General features: G+C 46.8%; 1 protein-coding gene across 6 annotated transcripts in view; it reads right to left on the bottom strand.

Moving 5' to 3' along the window:
• Positions 1–14066: 14066 nt before the first annotated feature.
• The window catches only part of LOC143668150 (putative deoxyribonuclease TATDN3), a 34398-nt gene continuing 26559 nt past the window's right edge, over positions 14067–21905 (bottom strand). For 4 of the 6 annotated variants that reach the window (XR_013168329.1, XR_013168330.1, XR_013168328.1 and 1 more), the window contains 3 exons: positions 21459–21717; positions 19768–19915; positions 18745–19098 (listed from right to left, as the gene is read on the bottom strand). The gene's annotated coding sequence lies outside the window, so the exon portion shown is untranslated. Of the gene's footprint in view, positions 14125–18744; positions 19099–19767; positions 19916–21458; positions 21718–21905 lie in introns of those variants that run through there. The other 2 variants (XR_013168331.1, XR_013168335.1) reach the window with 2 other exon arrangements.

Here is a 21905-nt window from a genome sequence, read left to right as displayed (position 1 = left end):
AACTTCAATATATCCCCTACCCTGAAACCCAGATTTCCCAACATTTAACATTTTGCAACATTTTAAATATGACCCTGCCACCTATCTCTATCTGTTTTCTATTTGACAGTATTCACTGTGCTGCTGAATGCTTATCATGGCCCAACATTTCCTAAGAACAAGGATAGTCACTTATGTAATCTCGTTAAGGACAGTGTCAAATTCAAGGAATTTAACATTAAATATAAAGCCTACAGTCTATATTCCATTAAAAAAATTGTTGCAGTAATGCCCTTTGGGCATTTTCTCATTTATTGGATCCAGTCCAGCATCCTATGCTGCTCAGAACCGTCACTGTCTCTTTAGTCTCTTTTTCCTAAATCGTGGAAACACGTACAGCATAAACTTTCCCATCGCGGTCCCTCCACGCATGCCATTCAGTGGGACAAACACACTCACCACTCCTGGGGTTGCAGGACTCTTGTCTTTTTTTTTTGGAAAAAAATTTTTTTAACTTTTTTTATTGTATAGTATAACATATATACAAAGCAAAGAAATCAAAAAGCAATCGTTTTCAAAGCACTCTTCAACAAGTGCTTACAGGACAGATCCCAGAGTTTGTCACGGGCTACCACACGATCCTCTCAGATTTTTCCTTCTAGCCACTCCAGAATATAGGCGGCTAGAAGCCTTAAGTACTTTTTTATCATCACAATTGACCCTTTTTCCTTCTTTTTTTTGGTGAAAAATGAAATATAAACAAAAAAAAATCTATAAATCTCAAAGCACCACACCACAATTAGTTGTCGAATGTATTTCAGAGTATCACCTGGGTTACAATTCCCCAACTTTAGGGATTTTTTTTTCTTTTTTTTTCACAATCACATAGCCACATTGCAAAAGCTTTATCATTATACATTCATCTTCAAGAAACATGGCTACTGGAACACAGCTCTATATTTTTACGTGCTTTCCTCTAGTCTGTCTATATACCTTAAACTAAAAAGATGATATCTATATAATGCATAAGAATAACCTCCAGGATAACCTCTCGGCTCTGTTTGAAATCTCTCTGCCACTCACACTTTATTTTGCCTCATTTCTCTCTTCCCCCTTTTGGTCCAGAAAGTTTTTTCTATCCCTTGATGCCAAGTCCCAGCTTATTCTAGATTCCTGTCCCATACTGTCAGGGAGGTCCACACCCCTGGAAGTCATGTCCCATGTAGAGAGCAGGAGAGCAGTGAGTTTGCTTGCCATGTTGGCTGAGAGAGGGAGGCCACATCTGAACAACAAAAAAGGTTCTCTGGGAGTGACTCTTAGGCCCAATTTTAAGTAGGCTTAGCCTATCCTTTGTGGGGTTGAGTTTCATATGAACAAACCCCAAGATTGGGGGCTCAGCCTATTGCTTTGGTTGTCCCCACTGTGGAATTCTCCTCTTGGGGGAGTTGAATTTTCCCCCTTTCTCACCATTCCCTGAAGGGACTTTGCAAATACTTTTTAATTCACTGTTCAAATCACTCTGGGATTTATTGGGGCATCACTCTGGACAAACCTACAAAATCTGATGTCCTCCTCAAGGTTCCATGTACTTATGGTGTTCAATTAAACTGTCTATATAAGTTATATATTAGGAAATGCACTAGTCAAACTATAAATTTTGCACCAAATGAACATTTTTTACTTTAGTCTCACCCATATTAAAGCTTTAAAATATGAATGACCATCTATTTTCAACACCCTGCAATACTGACATTTCTTTGTTTTTCCTCATGGTTACAGGACTCTTAATCCCATCCATTGCCAACATTTTTCCATCACCCCAGACAAAAACCCTGTACCCATCTTGCTCTGACTCCCCATTCTGCCCTCCCCCCACCCCCAAGCTCTTAACCTGTGCTCTACTTTCTGTGCCAAGCAAAACTGACTTGGGCATCACCTCCAGCATTGCTCCTGGACCAACCACGTCTGAGCGTTTCCACAGCCTCCAACATCACCTGTGGAATGTATAAAAATAGTGAGTGGTTTCCCTGGCAACCACCACTGCAAATGGCACCCAGCACAGATGGTTTCTGAGAGCCCTGAGGTTGAGAGGAAAAAGAACCCTACCCTGACTGGGGACTCTCTGCCCTGAAGCCCAAAGGGAAAAGTGGGTTGGAGAAGTTGTCCCATCTGCCTCCACTATACATCCCTGTCATTCCCTGTGTCATTGCCCCTCTCTGCTGGGCCCCTGAACCCTTCCTCTGGCTGCCTCATCCAGTGCATCATCTGAGTGGTCAAATGGACTTCGGAAGCCACCCGCAAGACGTTCAGTCTTGCCGTCAGAAGCCTAATTTTGCGTGTGCCCTATGTCCATTGTGCTCATCCCTGCCCCCACCCCCAGGTTCAGGGTTCTGCCGGGTGTTCAGTCCCCTGGGTATGAGCTCTGCCCTGCCCACCCAGCCAGGCTCACACCCCAGTTCTTACCAGCCGCGCCCCATACCTCAATCTCCCTCCTGCCTGACGCCTCTGCGACCTGCTGGCAGCTTGTAACTCCCAACCAGCTCATCTCTAGGATGATTCGAGAGGTGGGGGCTCCTACATGCTGGGGTTCTGGGGCCCCTGTGTTATGGGGGTGCATGAATGGGAGAGTGAGTGATGGGAGAGGAGAACTGAAAAGCATTGCCAGCGTGGGCTGCAGACTGCCTGTGGGAAGCAAGTCCAGCGTGGAGCCCAAGACAGGAAAAAAAACAGCACACAGAACACTGAGCCCGTTCAGAGGGGTGGGTGGAGGCAGAGCCTGGAGTGTGGAAAAGGGGAGCCCTAGGTCGCGGGCGGGGAGCTGGTGGGTGGGCCCCTCGGAGCTGGGTGGCCGGTCCCGCTGCTGCCGCTACCTTCTTCCTCTTGACCATGAGTGGGAATTCTGCTCCTCTCTCATCCCCCCATGCCTAGGGCTCTGCATTCGCTGCATCTTCCTGGTTGTGGTCACCTTGGCAGAGGCCCGCCTGCCTCTGTCCCCTCCCTCCCAGTGGCCTCGCTGAGGTCTGTGAGGTGTGTTGGTGACAGTCACGGTCGCACACTTGGTTGAACTAGACACGAGCCCCATGCCAGCATTAAGTATTTGTTACCGCACTTGATTCTCTGCAAGGAAGGAATGACTCTTTACAGATGACAAACTGGATCTCAGGAAACGTAACTTGTGAGAGAAGCCCCACATCAGACCAATACTAGGTGCTGGGACTGAGACTCCCACGCAGGTCTTACTTCCATCCTGTGCCTTTTTATTCTGCTCCACTGACCCTTGAGGACCAGACCCCCCACCCCCACCCGGGGCCGTTGGAATCAGGACAACGGGCTGGACTGGGAGCAAAGAGTGAATCTTGGGCAGGGCAGGTCTCTTGAGACTCTTTTGGACTGAAGACCTGGATTCAGGTAGGGTGCTGAGCTCCATGCCATCTCCCAGGGGGAGCCGGTGGGATCTGGGCCCCCCGTGACAGAGGCAAGCCAGACCCCCAAGACAGGAGGGAGTGACGATCGCCCAGGGGCCAGTGATGGCCACCTGGAGCCCAGGTGAGCAGTGGCTGGGGGCTGCCTGGGCTTATCTCCCTCATGTTCCTGGGGATGCCACCAAGGGTTCTGAAGGCCGAGGATTTGACCCCAGCATTGAGGAGATGCTTTCTACTTGGGATCCCTGAAATCAATCTGTTGCCTTCTCTGGATGATCCTTCTCATTCTCCCCCCGCCTTGTTATTCATCCCTAACCTGACAGCAGCTGTCAGTTCCTGACCCTCTGTCTGATTCTTATCACTCTGCCCTCTCTCCCTCTGCCTCAAAGCTCAGGCAGTTTCCTTCCTACAATTTCTCAACAACCCGGATTTGACATGTCCATCCATCAACCAACCAGATGCTATTTCATGTCTCCTTTCTGCCCAGCACTGTGATAGGTCCTGGGGATGAGGTGGGGGGGGGGGGCGGGGAGAAGCAATGCAAATAATGCAAGAATGCAGGAGAATAAATGCAGGAGCATTCCCTCCTCTAAAAGGCCCCAAGCAGGAAGGCAGTGGGCTGAGGTGCGAAGAAGCTCCCCTAGGACCAGGCGCTGGCGATTTGTGGGATCTGAGGTTGCTGCAGGGATTTCCCATGTCTTCTGACCACCAGCATGGGGTGACAGTACCCCCTGGGGGTTAATTTGTGGAATTCTTCAGCAGCTGTTTTGCAAAGCCCGGAGGATTAGGCTCTTCCCAAGAACTTCTATTTTGGGGACCCAGTATTTCCATGCTGAAAATGCTAACAGGAGCTGCCAGATGGCTTCCCAAAGGACCCAAAAAGTTGAGCTGCTGAGCCCCTGTCCAGACATCTGTCCTTTAGGGGTCGGATCTGCTCTCAGGTCTCGGGTGCTGTTCTCTGTTCCATAAGGCTCGATTCAAAGGTCCCAGTGGCAGCATCCGTGTGTCCAGCATGAAGTCTGGTGTCAGAATGAAGGCTGTGTGCACATTCAGAGTGACGTGTTGGAAAGAACACTGGATCCAGGATCAGGAGGCCTGGATGCTCGCCCCACAACAGCCACTAACTAGGGTGAGATAATAGTGACAATAATAGCTACATTTATTAAGTATTCACCGTCAGGCACTGTACCAAAGGCTTTATGTACATTATTGTACAATGTACGTACAATGATCCTCACAAAAAATCTGCGAGGCTGGGGGTGGCTATCTTCATCTTACAAGTGAAGAAACCAAGGCACAGAGAGGTTAAGTAACTTTCTCAGGATCACACAGTGTGTGCCAGAGCCAGGACTTGAACCTAGGTCTCTGCCTTCCTACTCTATTATGCTGAACTACAGACCAGAAAGAATCAGAAACTAGCGTAGGAGCCAAAGGGTTAAAACAAGACCTGCAGATTTTTTTTTCTTTTTACATGGGCAGGCACCGGGAATCGAAGCCGGGTCCTCTAGCACGAAGACCTAAAGAATTTGCAGGGAGCACCTGGCATCCCTGGCTGGGCAAGAAACTGAGGAGATTGTTACTTGTTTGTTTGGAACAGTCTGGGAGGAACAGAATGTTCCTTCACCCCCAAATGGCTACGTTAAGTATGAAGAAAGTTAAGTACTTTGTTTCCTCAGGAGAAGCAGGCATGCCTTTTGTTACCCCGCAGTATAGAAGCAGGAGCTGGTTCAGAATCAAGTCTGTTGTTTGCTAAAGTTAAGCTTCAGACCCCCTGATCCTGTCTGTCTGTCTCTTTCTTTCTTTCAGTCTCTCTCTCTCTTTCTCATCATTCCTTAATATCCTTGAAGCTCCATTTAATAGGAAGCAACAAACTAGTGGTATTTTCAAATGTTGCTCAGGTGATTGTGACGTGGAGCCGCATTTGGGTATCTAACGTTCAATGACAATCCTTCTGAGGGTCAGGAGGTGAGGCTGTGTTGAGAGGAGAAGCCTGGGCTAGGGCCCTAATCCTTGCGGGTGGAAAGAGGGTGTACAGGAGCACAAGCACAGCAGAAGTGCCAGGGGAAAGGGAAAGGGGAGGAAAAGAAGCTTCCTGGAGGGCAGCGCATGCCACCAGCCTCGTTCTCTACACTGACATCTGGAGATGGTTTGTAGAAGGGATCAATTGCCTTCCCCGGCATTCTTTCCGGAGTTTGTTGTGCAACCCACACTCCAAATTCACCATCTGTCGATTTATCTTCACTCTTCCAGAACCATTTTATGCTTTGAAGTAGAATCAGCCAACAAACATGTACTGAGCACCTTTTATTGGCCAGGCACGTGCCAGTCCCTGCTTCTGCCGTGGGGAACGGAGCTGGCGCGGCTCTGCCCTGTGGCTCTGCTGCCTGGAGGGGGAGACAAACAACAAACACACTATGCAAAACACAATTGCACACCAGGACGCGTGCTTGGAAGGACACAAGGCACAGGGACGGAGAATAATAGGGAGGCAGAAGGCAGTGGGCTGGAGAGATCTCTCGGAGGGAGTGACATTTAAACAGAAACCAGAAGGACATTTTCAGCTGCCTCCTATAGTAAAGGAGCTCCGCGTGCCTACTGCAGGACTCACTTTCCTCTGAACTCCTCCTGGACTCTCCTCCAGGACAACGGGTGGACACTGTTGGCATTTCCTCTCCCTGAATGCCCACCTGTTCCTCCGGAGACGGAGAAGCTTTCTCATGACAGGAAGGCTCTCAAAACCATGGCTCTTTGGGGCTGGGGTGGTCATGGGACCCCGGGGCTGGTAGTTCGGATCAGAGAAACCCCTGCCAGCTGGGACCGTGAGATTTGCTGACTTTGCTCAGATACCCAAAGGAAAGGACCTACAGGTGAGTGTGCCAGGAGGGAGCAGTGGTCAGGAGGGCATAAGCCTGCGCGTGTGCAGGTGTGAGCACATGTGAGTGGGCCCCAGCCCCAGCTCACAGGGGCGCTGGTCACTACGGTGCTGTTTCTCTGCTGTGCTCGGCTCTGTGGGCTGGGCCGGGACTCAGCAAACCACATTTCTGCTTTGCCTGCTGCTCCGTGTCAGACCCTGCCAATAAGAGACGGTAGAGGGGGACTGGAAAGCTAGAGAGGAAGGGAACTGCTCCTTTGTATGTCCTTCCCGTTCCTTTGTGGCACAGCTTCACCACGGCAGCCCAGTTCCTTCCCATAGAAACAGCTAAATCCAGCTTGCAGTTTTTCCAACACTGGCAGAAGCAGCTTCATCACCCTCCACTCACAGACCTCTGCCCCAGCTGGCATGTGCCCTCTCCTTAGACATCTGGGTCCCAGCCTGCCTGGCTGCTCCTCTAAGTTGAATAATTTCAACCCCTTTCTTTGGTTCCCTCACCCTAGAGGCAGTAGCGCTTCCTGCATTTACCGCCTTCATGTTACCTTCTTAGTTCTTAGCATTAAGTGGCTCAAACTATTTCATGGCCCAGAGGTCCTTTCCTGTCATGGTGGGACCACAGAAGGTCAAAAGCAGCTTTCCTAACCCCACGTGGCTCGTGGCTGCACTGCCCTGAGAAGGAAAGGCCAGTTTGTCCTTGAGAGGCCAGTGAATTCCCTGTGCAGGACTCTGCACCCTGGGGAGAAGGGAGAGTGAGTAGAGAAGGGCTGTAGCCCATTTCCAGTCACCTCTCGCACCCCGCCCCTCCATCCCTTCTTCCCTGCACCTTATGGACCCATGGGGTATGTGCAGAAGGAAAGGCCATGGGCTTCCCCAGGCCTCATGCTGCCCCTGAGGCCTCCAGAAGATCCTGGAGTGGGGACCCTGGTTCCAGAAGTGGCTTCTGGTGACTCTATGAGTATGTCAGTGGTGCCTGAAAGGAGTGATCTGGAGGGGCTTCTGTACTGCGGAGACACAGCATGGCCACCTGCCCTCGGCGCCCCTGCTCTACTCCGTGCGGTCGACCCTCCCCTGCGGCTGACCCGAAGGCAGCTGGTCCCGGGGCTGGCAAGCCAGTGACCGTGACCTGGAAAGGTAGCCCAATCAGTTCTCTGTGACAATTCAAAGTGGGGAACAGAGAAGCTAATGGAGCTGAGGGAGCTGAGCTGAAAGCTGGTGAGATCCACAAGCAGAGGCTGGATAAGGAGCAAATGGAACTGAGGAGGAGGAGGGCAGAGGCAGGAGAGAAGCATGAGCGGGAGGCTCCGGGGCCACGGGGACTCCTGTGGCTGCCTGGCATCCGGAGACTTCTGCTTCCTTGCCCATTCACATCTATCTTGATGAGAAAACACTTTTCCTTGAAGTAACTTGAACGAGTTCTTCGTTCCTTGCTACCAGAAAAGCCAGGAGGTGGCAGCTAAGGGGAGGTCAGAAGCAAGGGGGACACAAGAAAGAGACCTGCTGGTAGGAAAACAGGCAGGCTTTGTGGACTGCAGCCCTACTATGTGCAGGCCCAGCTCTGGGTGCCCTGCGGGTCTGATTCGTACCACACTCAAGGTCCAACTTAGCAGTGCTGGCTGGCGGGGGATGGATGGGAACAATGAGGGAGAAGAGGCCAGTCTCAGAAGAAAGGACAAGGAGGGGCTAGAGGATGACTTCCACAAAGCAGGGCAAACAAGTGGAGGATGCTTGGCTCCTGCTAGCTTTCCTCATTTTTGTCTCGGAGAGAAACAATGCAGTTTTCCAACAAAAAGCAAGCAAGGGAACATTGTGCACAATATAACCCAGTTCACAGCAAGGTCAGGCTGTGAGTGAGACCCTGGCTGGTGGGCCGCACACATCAGGTTTCTGCCTTGGCTGCCCTCTTCCTGCAGGCCTCACACTGCGCAGAGATCGGCCCTGTCAATTCCCCCCGCTCCTGTTCACGGAGGAGGCTGTCCTGCTAGAGTGTGTCTGAAAGGACAGCTGGAAAACACCCTTGTGCCTGTCTAGCTTTTTTCTCATCTTTTTGAAACACGGCTCAGTTTATTCTAAGTATCTGGAACCCTGATTTCTCCAGCCATACAAGTCTGGGGTAAAAATTGGTCACATTTTCAGGAATTAATCATGTGCCAGCCTAAGCACTGGGTGGGGCCTCCATTTTCCTTTTTAGAGCCGTCCCCAGCCGGCATCTGACCTGTGCTCAGGAACTCAGTTCTTACCAGCTATGCCGGTTTGAATCTGTGGTGGGCCCCAGAAAAGCCATGTCCTTTAAACCTCATTCCATATTGCTGGCCGGGAGCTCTTTGATCGTTCCCATGGAGATGTGACCCACCCAATTGTGGGTGGTAACTTTTGATTAGATAATTTTCATGGAGGTGTATCTCCAGCCATTCAAGGTGGGGCTACTTACTGGAGCCCTTTAAGAGGGAACCATTTTGGAAAGAGCTACAGAGCCCACAAAGCCAGAGACTTTTGGAGATGCAGAAGGAAAACGCCCCCAGAGTTGCTTCATGAGCCGAGAAGCCTGGGGAGAAAGCTAGCAGACATTGCTATGTTCACCCTGTGCCTTTTCAGTTGAGAGAGGAAGCCTGAACATCATCGGCCATTTTGAACCGAGGTATCTGTTCCTGGATACCTTAGATCGGACATTTCTATAGACTTGCTTTAATTTGGATATTGTCATGGCCTTAGAACTGTAAACTTACAACTTAATAAATTCCCCCTTACAAAAGCCATTCTGTTTCTTATTTATTGCATTCCAGTGGCTAGCAAACTAGAACACCAGCCTAGCCCTAGCTCTCTGAGATGACATCTGCAGAGTGGGCCTCAGTGCCTCCAAAGTTCGCGATGGTGCCACATCCTGCCAGGTGCTGCCCGCATGGGGCCCGTCCCACAGAGGGGGCCAGTTGTGCTGGTTGCTGCTGCCTCCTGGGACTATCGGGCCATGAGACAGCCCTGGTGTGTGGTCCTTGTCTTAGTTTGCTGAGGCTGTTGTAGCACACTACACAGACTGGTTGGCTGAAACAATAGGAGTTGATTGGCTCACAGTTTTGGAGGCTTAGAAGTCCAAACTCAAGGGGTTGGTGGGGCCGGGGCTTTTCTGAAGTCTGTTGCATTCTGGGGTTGGCTTGCTGGCAGTCCAAAACTCCATCTCTGCCTCCACCACATGGCTGTCTCTCTCCCCACTGGCTGTGTCCCTGTTTTCTCTACTTAGAAAGACTTGGGGTCATATTGGATTAAGGCCAACCCTGATTTAGTTTCACTTCACCTTAAGTTAGGCTCTTTGAAGATCTATTTGCAAAGGCATTTACATCCTCAAGACTGGAGACTGGGACTGAAACATGGCTTCATTAAGGACATGATTCAATCCATCACAGCGGACTCCCCTGTGGGCAGACGTCCTGCCTCTGCCTGGACTGCATGGCGCTCCAATACCGTGTGGCCACGGGCTCCTCAGGTTTCCCCAGGAAAAGCCTTTTCTGTTGTCTCCTCAGGCACAAGCTCTCAAAGGCCAGGCTAAAGGCTAATCTGAGGACCAGCACAAGTAGATCTCTGAGCTGTCCCTCCTCCTTTCCCTCTCCAGGAATTTCTCATCACTCTTGGGCTGAGATCAGCCAGCTGCCTTTTCCCCTGAGATGAGTTCTTTCTTAAAAGACACTGTGTAGTTCCTCCTCCAGAACAGCTACTAGGGGAGTAGAAACGATACAGAACCGTTCCCGGAGCCACGACAGAGATCAAAAAGACAGCGTACCCCATCCTGGAATGGCTGACTGGCTGAGAGAACCTGCTCCGGTGAGATTGCCAAAGGGCGCGGGCTTCCCCAGGTGAGGCGGCAAGTGGCCGGAGCCCTCCCTTCCTCCTTCCCGGGCCAGCTGGCAGAATTGGGCAGGCGGTCCCCTCAAGCCGCGGCGGGTGGCGCCCCCATCACGTGCGGTCCCCCGGACCAACTGAGAGAATTGGATTGGAAATCCCCAGGCCGCGGAAAACGGTGAGGGGGGGGTCCCGTCCAAACACGTGATTCCCCGGTCCGGCTGGGAACGGTGCACTCTCCCGGGCCGTGGCAGCTGGTGCCCTCCCGCCAAGCTTGGTGCCCCGGGCCAACTATGAAATTCGGACGGGCGCTCTCCCGGGCTGCGGCGGTCGACCACCCTCCCCGGGTTCGGACCCCCGGGCCGGCTGGCACTCTTCCAAGCCGCTTCAGCTGGCGAACCTCCCTCACGGCGAGAGTTTTCCAAAGTTAAAGGACCCACAGCACCTTCTACTGGTGCAACCCGCAGACAAACGTGTGCCACGAGCGCCACCTACTGGGCAGGATAAGAAAAACAGAAACCAGAGATTTCACAGAAAAATCTTTCAACCTGTTGGGTCCAACACCCAAGGAAATCTGACTAAATGCCCAGACACCAGCAGAAGATAAGGGATCACACCCAGAAAATTGAAAATATGGCCCAGTCAAAGGAACAAACCAATAGTTCAAATGAGATACAGGAGCTGAGACAACTAATGCTGAATATACGAACAGAAATGGAAAAACTCTTCAAAAACCAAATCGATAAATTGAGGGAGAACATGAAGAAGACATGGGCTGAACAAAAAGAAGAAATAGAAAAACTGAGAAAACAAATCACAGAACTTATGGAAGTGAAGGATAAAGTAGAAAAGATGGAAAAAACAATGGATACCTACAATGATAGATTTAAAGAGACAGAAGATAGAATTAGTGATTTGGAGGATGGAACATCTGAATTCCAAAAAGAAACAGAAACTATCCGGAAAAGAATGGAAAAATTTGAACAGGGGATCAGGGAACTCAAGGACAATATGAACCACACAAATATACGTGTTGTGGGTGTCCCAGAAGGAGAAGAGAAGGGAAAAGGAGGAGAAAAACTAGTGGAAGAAATTATCACTGAAAATTTCCCAACTCTTATGAAAGACCTAAAATTACAGATCCAAGAAGTGCAGCGCACCCCAAAGAGATTAGACCCAAACAGGCGTTCGCCAAGACACTTACTAGTTAGAATGTCAGAGGTCAAAGAGAAAGAGAGGATCTTGAAAGCAGCAAGAGAAAAACAATCCATCACATGCAAGGGAAACCCAATAAGACTATGTGTAGATTTCTCAGCAGAAACCATGGAAGCGAGAAGACAGTGGGATGATAAATTTAAATTACTAAAAGAGAAAAACTGCCAACCAAGACTCCTATATCCAGCAAAATTGTCCTTCAAAAATGAGGGAGAAATTAAAACATTCTCAGACAAAAAGTCACTGAGAGAATTTGTGACCAAGAGACCAGCTCTGCAAGAAATACTAAAGGGAGCACTAGAGTCAGATACGAAAAGACAGAAGAGAGAGGTATGGAGAAGAGTGTAGAAAGAAGGAAACTCAGATATGATATATATAATACAAAAGGCAAAATGGTAGAGGAAAATATTATCCAAACAGTAATAACACTAAATGTTAATGGACTGAATTTCCCAATCAAAAGAGATAGACTGGCAGAATGGATTAAACAACAGGATCCTTCTATATGCTGTCTACAGGAAACACATCTTAGACCGAAAGATAAACATAGGTTGAAAGTGAAAGGTTGGGAAAAGATATTTCATGCAAATAACAACCAGAAAAGAGCAGGAGTGGCTATACTAATATCCAACAAATTAGACTTCAAATGTAAACCAGTTAAAAGAGACAAAGAAGGACACTATATACTAATAAAAGGAACAATTAAACAAGAAGACATAACAATCATAAATATTTATGCACCAAACCAGAATGCCCCAAAATATGTAAGGAATACACTGCAAACACTGAAAAGGGAAATAGACACATATACCATAATAATTGGAGACTTCAATTCACCACTCTCATCAATGGACAGAACATCTAGACAGAGGATCAATAAAGAAATAGAGAATCTGAATATTACTATAAATGAACTAGACTTAATAGACATTTATAGGACATTACATCCCACAACAGCAGGATACACCTTTTTTTCAAGTGCTCATGGATCATTCTCAAAGATAGACCATATGCTGGGTCACAAAGCAAGTCTTAACAAATTTAAAAAGATTGAAATCATACACAACACTTCCTCAGATCATAAAGCAATGAAGTTGGAAATCAATAATAGGCAGAGTGCCAGAAAATTCACAAATACGTGGAGGCTCAACAACACATTCTTAAACGACGAGTGGGTCAAAGAAGAAATTGCAAGAGAAATTAGTAAATACCTAGAGGCGAATGAAAATGAAAACACAACATATCAAAACTTATGGGACGCAGCAAAGGCAGTGCTAAGAGGGAAATTTATTGCCCTAAATGCCTATATCAGAAAAGAAGAAAAGGCAAAAATGCAGGAATTAACTGTCCACTGAGAAGAACTGGAGAAAGAACAGCAAACTAATCCCAAAGCAAGCAAAAGGAAAGAAATAACAAAGATTAGAGCAGAAGTAAATGAAATTGAAAATATGAAAACAATAGAGAAAATCAATAAGACCAGAAGTTGGTTCTATGAGAAAATCAATAATATTGATGGGCCCTTATCAAGATTGACAAAAAGAAGAAGAGAGAGGAGGCAAATAAATAAGATCAGAAATGGAAGAGGAGACATAACTACTGACCTCACAGAAATAAAGGAGGTAATAACAGGATACTATGAACAACTTTACACTAATAAATACAACAATTTAGATGAAATGGACGGGTTCCTGGAAAGACATGAACAACCAACTTTGACTCAAGAAGAAATAGATGACCTCAACAAACCAATCACAAGTAAAGAAATTGAATTAGTCCTTCAAAAGTTCCCTAAAAAGAAAAGTCCAGGACCAGATGGCTTCACATGTGAATTCTATCAAACATTCCAGAAAGAATTAGTACCAACTCTCCTCAAACTCTTCAAAAAAATCGAAGTGGAGGGAAAACTACCTAATTCATTCTATGAAGCCAACATCACCCTCATACCAAAACCAGGCAAAGATATTACAAAAAAAGAAAACTACAGACCAATCTCTCTAATGAATATAGATGCAAAAATCCTCAATAAAATTCTAGCAAATCATATCCAACAACACATTAAAAGAATTATACATCATTACCAAGTAGGATTCATCCCAGGTATGCAAGGATGGTTCAACATAAGAAAATCAATTAATGTAATGCACCATATCAACAAATCAAAGCAGAAAAATCACATGATCATCTCAATTGACGCAGAGAAGGCATTTGACAAGATTCAACATCCTTTCCTGTTGAAAACACTTCAAAAGATAGGAATACAAGGGAACTTCCTTAAAATGATAGAGGGAATATATGAAAAACCCACAGCTAATATCATCCTCAATGGGGAAAAATTGAAAACTTTCCCCCTAAGATCAGGAACAAGACAAGGATGTCCACTATCACCACTATTATTCAACATTGTGTTGGAGGTTCTAGCCAGAGCAATTAGACAAGAAAAAGAAATACAAGGCATCAAAATTGGAAAGGAAGAAGTAAAACTATCACTGTTTGCAGACGATATGATACTATACGTAGAAAACCCAAAAAAATCCACAACAAAATTACTAGAGCCAATAAATGAGTACAGCAAAGTAGCAGGCTACAAGATCAACATTCAAAAATCTGTAGCTTTTCGGCGGGCCGCGGTGGCTCAGCGGGCAGGGTGCTTGCCTGCTATGCCGGAGGACCTCGGTTCGATTCCCGGCCCCAGCCCGTGTAGCGAAGACGGAGAAACGAAATACAATAAAACAAGAAGATGTTTGAGAGGTGTTTCCCTTTCTTCCTCTCTTCCTTCCTTCTGTCCTTCCTTCCTTCTCTCTGTCTTTCCTTTAAAAAAAAAAAAAAAAAAAAAAAAAAAAAAATCTGTAGCTTTTCTATACACTAGTAATGAACAAGCTGAGGCGGAAATCAAGAAACGAATCCCATTTACAATCACAAATAAAAGAATAAAATACCTAGGAATAAATTTAACTAAAGAGACAAAAAACCTATATAAAGAAAACTACAAAAAACTGCTAAAAGAAATCACAGAAGACCTAAATAGATGGAAGGGCATACCGTGTTCATGGATTGGAAGACTAAATATAGTTAAGATGTCAATCCTACCTAAATTGATTTAAGGATTCAATGCAATACCAATCAAAATCCAAACAACTTATTTTTCAGAATTAGAAAAACCAATAAGCAAATTTATCTGGAAGGGCAGGTTGCCCCAAATTGCTAAAAACATCTTGAGGAAAAAAAACGAAGCTGGAGGTCTCGCGCTGCCAAACTTTAAGGCATATTATGAAGCCACAGTGGTCAAAACAGCATGGTATTGGCATAAAGATAGATATATCTACCAATGGAATCAAATAGAGTGCTCAAATATAGACCCTCTCATCTATGGACATTTGATCTTTGATAAGGCATTCAAGCCAACTCACCTGGGACAGAACAGTCTCTTCAATAAATGGTGCCTAGAGAACTGGATATCCATATGCAAAAGAATGAAAGAAGACCCATATCTCACACCCTATACAAAAGTTAACTCAAAATGGATCAAAGATCTAAACATTAGGTCTAAGACCATAAAACAGTTAGAGGAAAATGTAGGGAGATATCTTATGAAACTTACAATTGGAGGCGGTTTTATGGACCTTAAACCTAAAGCAAGAGCACTGAAGAAGGAAATAGATAAATGGGAGCTCCTCAAAATTAAACCCTTTTGTGCATCAAAGAACTTCATCAAGAAAGTAGAAAGACAGCTTACACAATGGGAGACAATATTTGGAAATGACATATCAAATAAAGGTCTAGTATCCAGAATTTATAAAGAGATTGTTCAACTCAACAACAAAAAGACAGCCAACCCAATTACAAAATGGGAAAAAGACCTAAACAGACAACTTTCGGAAGAGGAAATACAAATGGCCAAAAGGCACATGAAGAGATGCTCAATGTCCCTGGCCATTAGAGAAATGCAAATAAAAACCACAATGAGATATCATCTCACACCCACCAGAATGGCCATTATCAACAAAACAGAAAATGACAAGTGCTGGAGAGGATGCGGAGAAAGAGGCACACTTATCCACTGTTGGTGGGAATGTCAAATGGTTCAACCACTGTGGAAGGCAGTTTGGCGGTTCCTCAAAAAGCTGAATATAGAATTGCCATACGACCCAGCAATACCATTGCTGGGTATCTACTCAAAGGACTTAAGAGCAAAGACACAAACGGACATTTGCACACCAATGTTTATAGCAGCGTTATTTACAATTGCAAAGAGATGGAAACAGCCAAAATGTCCATCCACAGACGAGTGGCTAAACAAACTGTGGTATATACATACGATGGAATATTATGCAGCCTTAAGACAGGATAAACTTATGAAGCATGTAATAACATGGATGGACCTAGAGAACATTATGCTGAGTGAGTCTAGCCAGAAACTAAAGGACAAATAGTGTATGGTCCCACTGATTTGAACCGACATTCGAGAATAAACTTGGAATATGTCATTACCAGAGTCCAGCAGGAGTTAGAAACAGGGTAAGATAATGGGTAATTGGAGCTGAAGGGATACAGACTGTGCAACAGGACTAGATACAAAAACTCAAAAATGGACAGCACAATAATACCTAATTGTAAAGTAATCATGCTAAAACACTGAATGAAGCTGCATCTGAGCTATAGGTTTTTGTTTTTTGTTTTCCTGTGGTCCTGTATGCCACTGTACTTGTGGGGTCCCAGTCTCCAGACAGGTGTGAGAGCAAACAACCCGCCATGCATTAAGTGCTACTATCCTCACATTATGGATGGGTAAACTGAGGCCCTGAAGGTCAAATGGCTTGCCTGAGGTTGCAGAATCTCCAGAGCCTGACAACCAGTCGGTCCTGTGCTGCCACCGTGACACTGTGCTACACATCACTGCTTGACTGTGCCAGGAGCTATTATTCAAGGTGGGCATCTTGGCTGCTCCACACTGGGGACCTCACATGGCTGCTCCAAGGCAGCACTGCCCTGAGAGGTCCTGCATTGGAGTCACCCCTGGAGATTTGAGAAACACAAATGCAAGAACCCAAACCCAGGACATTCTGATTCACTAAATCTAGGTGGGCCCAGGCATGGGAGCTCCACCACTGCTGTGCTGGGTTTTATGGCAACTGGCAGAGGAAGCTGGGAGGGTGTGACGGAAGGGACAGAAAGGGGCTGAGTGTGGGCCATGGGATGGGGGTGGGAGGGTCTCACAAAACTCCCTTGAGAGCTATTTTAGTTTCCCGGGTGCTAAATCAAATATGACACAACAGGTTGGCTAAAACAACAGGAATTTAATTTATTGGCTCCCAGATTTGAGGCTGGGAGAATTCCAAAACTGAGGCATCAGTAAAGCGATGCTTCCTCCCCAAAGACTGGGGTGCTCTGGGGCTGGCTGCCGGTGACCCTTGGGGCACCTCGGTTTTTCTGTCACATGACGATATTCTCTCCTTTGTCTTCCAGCTTCTGGCTTCCGGCTCCTCGTGTCTTCTTTCTCTGTGACCTTCTCTAAAAGGACCCAGTAATAGGACTAAGACCCATCCTGATTCAGCTGGGTCAATCTTAATTGAAGTCACCTCATCAGGAAGGTTCACATCCAAAAGAATGGATTACAATTAAGAACATGTTTTTTTCCTTCTCGACCAAAAGGGCGAAGAGTGAAATGAGACAAAGCGTCAATGGCTGGGAGATTCCAAACAGAGTGGAGAGGTTATCCTGGAGGTTATTCTTATGCATTGAGTAGATATCACCTTGTTCTTCAAGATGTAATGGAGAGCCTGGAGGGAACTGCCTGAAAATTTAGAGCTGTGCTCCAGTAGTCATGTTTCTTGAGGATGATTGAATAATGAGAGAGCTTTCACAATGTGACTGTGTGATTGTGAAAACCTTGTGTCTGATGCTCCTTTTATCTACCTTGTCAACAAATGAGTAGAACATATGGAACAAAAATAAATAATAGGGGGAACAAATGTTAAAATAAACTTAGTTTGAAATGCTAGTGATCAGTGAAAGCGAGGGGTAAGGGGTATGATATGTATAATCTTTTTTTTTCTGTTTTCATTTTATTTCTTTTTCTGTTGTCTTTTTTATTTCTTTAACTGAATTGATTCAAATGTTCTAAGAAATGATCATGAGGATGAATATGCAACCATGTGATGATATTTTGAATTACTGATTATATATGTAGAATGTAATGATCATATGTTGAGAACGTTTTTGTTCATTTGTTTTTAAGTTTAATTAATAAATATATATAAAAAAAAGAAAAACATGTTTTTCTGGGGTACATACAGCTTCAAACCCCCACAAGGGATGTATCAGTCAGGGCTGTCCAGAGAAACAGAACTTGCAAGATATATATATATATATATATATATACACATATATGTAAATATTTTGAGACATTATAGAAATTGTCTCATGCTACTGTGGGGATTGATGTGTTCAAATTCTGTGGGGCAGTCTGCAAGCTGGAAACTCTGGTGAAGGTTTTGACAAATTTCCCAGAGAAGGTGGCTGGCTGAATTAGAGATGGAAATTCTCCCTTCTGACTGCTGAAATCCTCCCTTTAAGGTCTTCAACTGATTGTATGAGAGTTCTATCTTTGCTGAAGGCGATCTTCTTTGTTGATTGCAGATGCAATCAGTCATAGATGCAATCAACTGACTGATGACTTAAATCCATGAAATATCCTCACAGTAATGACTGGGCCAGTCCTTTCTTGACCAAACAACGAGCCGCCATCACCCGGCCAAGTTGGAACATGAACTTAACTCTCACAAAGGGTCAGGGGCTGCTGGGCAGGATGGGAGGGCAATGTGGGCAGGTGCCGGTCAAGGGCCTCCAATTTGAGCAAAGCAGCCGCTGTGGGGTCTGGATTATGATTTGGGGCCTCTCCTCAGCATCCAAATCACCACAAACCTTTGCTGGGGTTCAGAATTTGATTTCCCCATAAGAATTATGCAGTGGTTTGGTCCTCAGCCTGGACCCGGAGACCCGTTTAACACCTAATTAGACAAAGTGCATGGTGAGTCATTGTGAGACCTTGGGTCCAGTCCCCACCCCCACCCCACGAAGCCTTTCCTTGGGGCTCAGAACTTCAGGTGGTGAGAACTGGGGGGACATCCCTTCTGGTCCTCCTGGGGTCCCTCAAGACTGAGAGGTGCTCAAGCATGTCAGATGGAGGATGGGTGGTCTGGGGCAAGCAGTGGAGGGCGTCTATACTTTTATAAGCTGGGGTGACAAAGTCAGTGTTTTCAGTGGGAAGGGGTACAAGATTTGGAGGCGGGGGAAGAGGGAGGAGCCGATGAGATGTGTGTGAGGAGGGATCAGGAAAGGGACAGTTCTGCAGGCACAGCCCTCCCCATCTGCTGCTCGCTGCCCTGCCCTGGCACCAATGCCATCTAGGGTTGTGGCATGGGTAGAGAGGGGAGAGGTACAGCTAGATGGTGTTAGGTCTGAAGCTGGGGCCAAACCAAATGGCCAATGTATTAGATTCAGTTGTCAACTTGGCCAGGTGAGCATACCTAGTCTTGTTGCTGTGGACATAAGCCAATGGTACGTGAACCTCATCTGTTGCCAATTACGTCTGCAGTCAGCTAGGAGGCGTGTCTGCTGCAATGAGTGACGTTTGACTTAATTGGCTGGTGCTTAAATGAGAGAGCGCAATGTAGCACAGCCTAAGCAGCTCGGCATTCCTCATCTCAGCACTCGCAGCTCAGCCCAGGCCTTTGGAGATGCAGAAAGAAGTCACCCCGGGGAAAGTTGTTGGAACCCAGGGGCCTGGAGAGAAGACCAGCAGAGACCATCTTGTGCCTTCCATGTAAGAAAGAACCTCAGTGGAAAGTTAGCTGCCTTTCCTCTGAAGAACCAACAAAATAAATCCCCTTTTATTCAAAGCCAATCCGTCTCCGGTGTGTTGCATTCCAGCAGCTAGCAAACTAGAGCAGCCAAACTTAGAGCCCTGGGACCCTTTTTCCTCTCCTAGAGCTGAAATATTACTGGGCACCCCATTCGGCCCCAGACACTCTCATTTGCCCTGACCTCAAGTCCAGCTAGGGCAAGGATGGGCTGGGTGGAGGGAGCAGCTGGTGGGGTGGCCCAGCAGTTGCCTGGGGAGTCCTTAGTTTGCCAAACCCCTTACTCTCCACTTAACAAAAGAGGATAGAGGCAAACTAGGGCCAGCCTGCTCTGAATAGGGTGCACAGAGTTCCCAGGTGAACCTTCCCTCTCCAGGAAGTGTTGAGCCCAGGGGTCAAAGTGGGTGGGTCCTGCCAGGCTTCCAAGAAAAGGCAGCTCTGGGGAGTGGTAGGGGCTGTGGGGCTTCCTGGATGGCTGATAACCGGTGCTGGCTCCCCAGGGGACAAGGAGACTCCCAACACTGGGGTGGAATGAGGTGTGAGGGTGAGAAGGGCCCCAGAAAGGCAATTCCAAGACCTGTATTTTGCATACCAGTCTTGAGAGTCATCGAGTCCTGGGACATCCATTCCTTCCGGGAGGAAGTTAAGGATCCTGTGTGTGATGTTAAGTCTCTCTGGCAATGTGGGACCCAAATCCCAGGGATGAGTCAGACCCGGCGTCAAAGGATTGAGAAGACCTTCTGGACCAAAAGGGGGAAGAGAGAAATGAAACAAAATCACAGTGGCTGAGAGATTTCAAACAGAGTCAAGAGGTTATCTTGGAGGTTATTCTTACATATTATATAGATATCCTTTTTCAGTTTATGGTGTATTGGAGTGGCTCGAGGGAAGTCCCTGAAACTGTTCAGGTGTGTTCCAGTAGCCTTGATTCTTGAAGATGATTATGTAACTATATAGCTTTTACAGTGTGACCATATGTTCTAGTTTGCTAGCTGCTAAATGCAATGTACCAGAAGCAAAATGGCTTCAAAAAGGGAAATTTAATAAGTTGCTACTTTACAGTTCTGAAGCTGAGAAAATGTCCCAATTAAAGCAAGTCTATAGAAATGTTCAATCAAAGGCATCCAGGGAAAGACACCTTGGTTCAAGAAAGCCGATGAAGTTCAGGGTCTCTCTCCCAAGTGAGAAGGCACATGGCGAACACAGTCCGAGTTTCTCTCTCGGCTGGAAGGGCACGTGGCAAACACGGCATCATCTGCTAGCTTTCTCTCCTGGCTTCCTGTTTCATGAAGCTCCCCAGGAGGTGTTTTCCTTCTTCACCTTCAAAGGTCTTGCTGATGGATTCTCTGCTTCTTGTGGCTATGTCATTCTGCTCTGCTCTCTCTGAATCTCCCTTATTCTCCAAAATGTTTCCTCTTTTAAAGGATTCCAGTAAACTAATCAAGACCCACCTGGAATGGATGGAGTCACGTCTCTAACTAATCAGGTTTAATACCCACTCTTGATTGTGTCACATTTCCATGGAGATAATCTTAAATTCCCAACATACAGTACTGAATGGGGATTAGAAGAAACCATTGCTCTCATATAAATCCTTTCGAACCAGCACACCATATGATTGTGAAAGCCTTGTGACTGACATTCCCTTTAGCCAGGGTATGGACAGATGATTAAAGAATAAGGACAAAAAGTAAATAAATAATAGGGCGGGAGATAAGGGGCAAAACAAAAATCAGGTAGATTGCAACAGTAGTGGCCAGTGAGAGGGAGGGTAAGGGGTATGGGAAATATGAGTTTTTTCTTTTTATTTCTTTTTCTGGAGTGATACAAATGTTCTGAAAATGACCATGGTGATCACTGTACAACTATGCAATGATATTGTGAGCCATCGATTATATACTTTGGATGGTCTATATGGTACGGGAAGATATCTCAACAAAAAAAAGAACTCTGTGCGTGGGAGGGGAGGCTCTTTGGGAAGCCCTTGTCACCCAGTTACTGTCAGGGTGCAGGGAAGACCTCTTACTGAGAACTTATCAGCGACTGTGACACAGGAAGGGAAGCTTCTTGAACTCATTTCTCAGGGATTCACATCACTGTCTCCTTTTCGTGGATTTAATCTTTACAAGCTCAGAATGCTTCATTCAGTGAAGTTATTCCGATAAAATTCCTCATTAAAGCCATATCCCAGAGAGATGGGGGGAGGGGGGCTGGTGCTTCCCTAGACCTCAGACCCAGGGGCCTTGGGATCCCAGGCACCTGGCAGACTCCAGGAGGACCTACCTCCAGAAGGAGGGAGACCTTGCCTAGGAGTCCAGAGACACGGGCTGCAGTCCTTGCCACCAGGCACCAGCCATGGCACTCTGGGGACCCCAGACAAGTGACTCCATTTCTTCCTCTGTGAATACAGAGGCAACACCTCTGTCCACCCTCTGTCATGGGGCTTTGCTGTGACACTGTCGAAAGCCATTCAGAAGGCACCGCTCTGCTCCCCTCACTGTCGTGGCTGGAAGGGCAGATGGGGACCAGGGCAGGGCGGCAACTGTGGAGGAAGCAGAGACACCAGCTCAGGTGTGGGCAGAGTTCACCTGGCAGTCTCGGCCTGAGACCGGGCTCAGGGTGTGCTCCCCGGTGTCTTGCCAGGAATGGCCTGGGCAGCCCTGGGCACCTGCCTGAGGTGGCTTCAGGGGCTTTGGGGACAGCTGGGCTTTTCTGCTGGGCCTTTCAGAG

The sequence above is a fragment of the Tamandua tetradactyla genome, chromosome 24 (genome assembly GCF_023851605.1).
Source record: "Tamandua tetradactyla isolate mTamTet1 chromosome 24, mTamTet1.pri, whole genome shotgun sequence".
NCBI classification, from domain to species: domain Eukaryota; kingdom Metazoa; phylum Chordata; class Mammalia; order Pilosa; family Myrmecophagidae; genus Tamandua; species Tamandua tetradactyla.
This window is presented reverse-complemented; position numbering and strand designations above follow the sequence as displayed.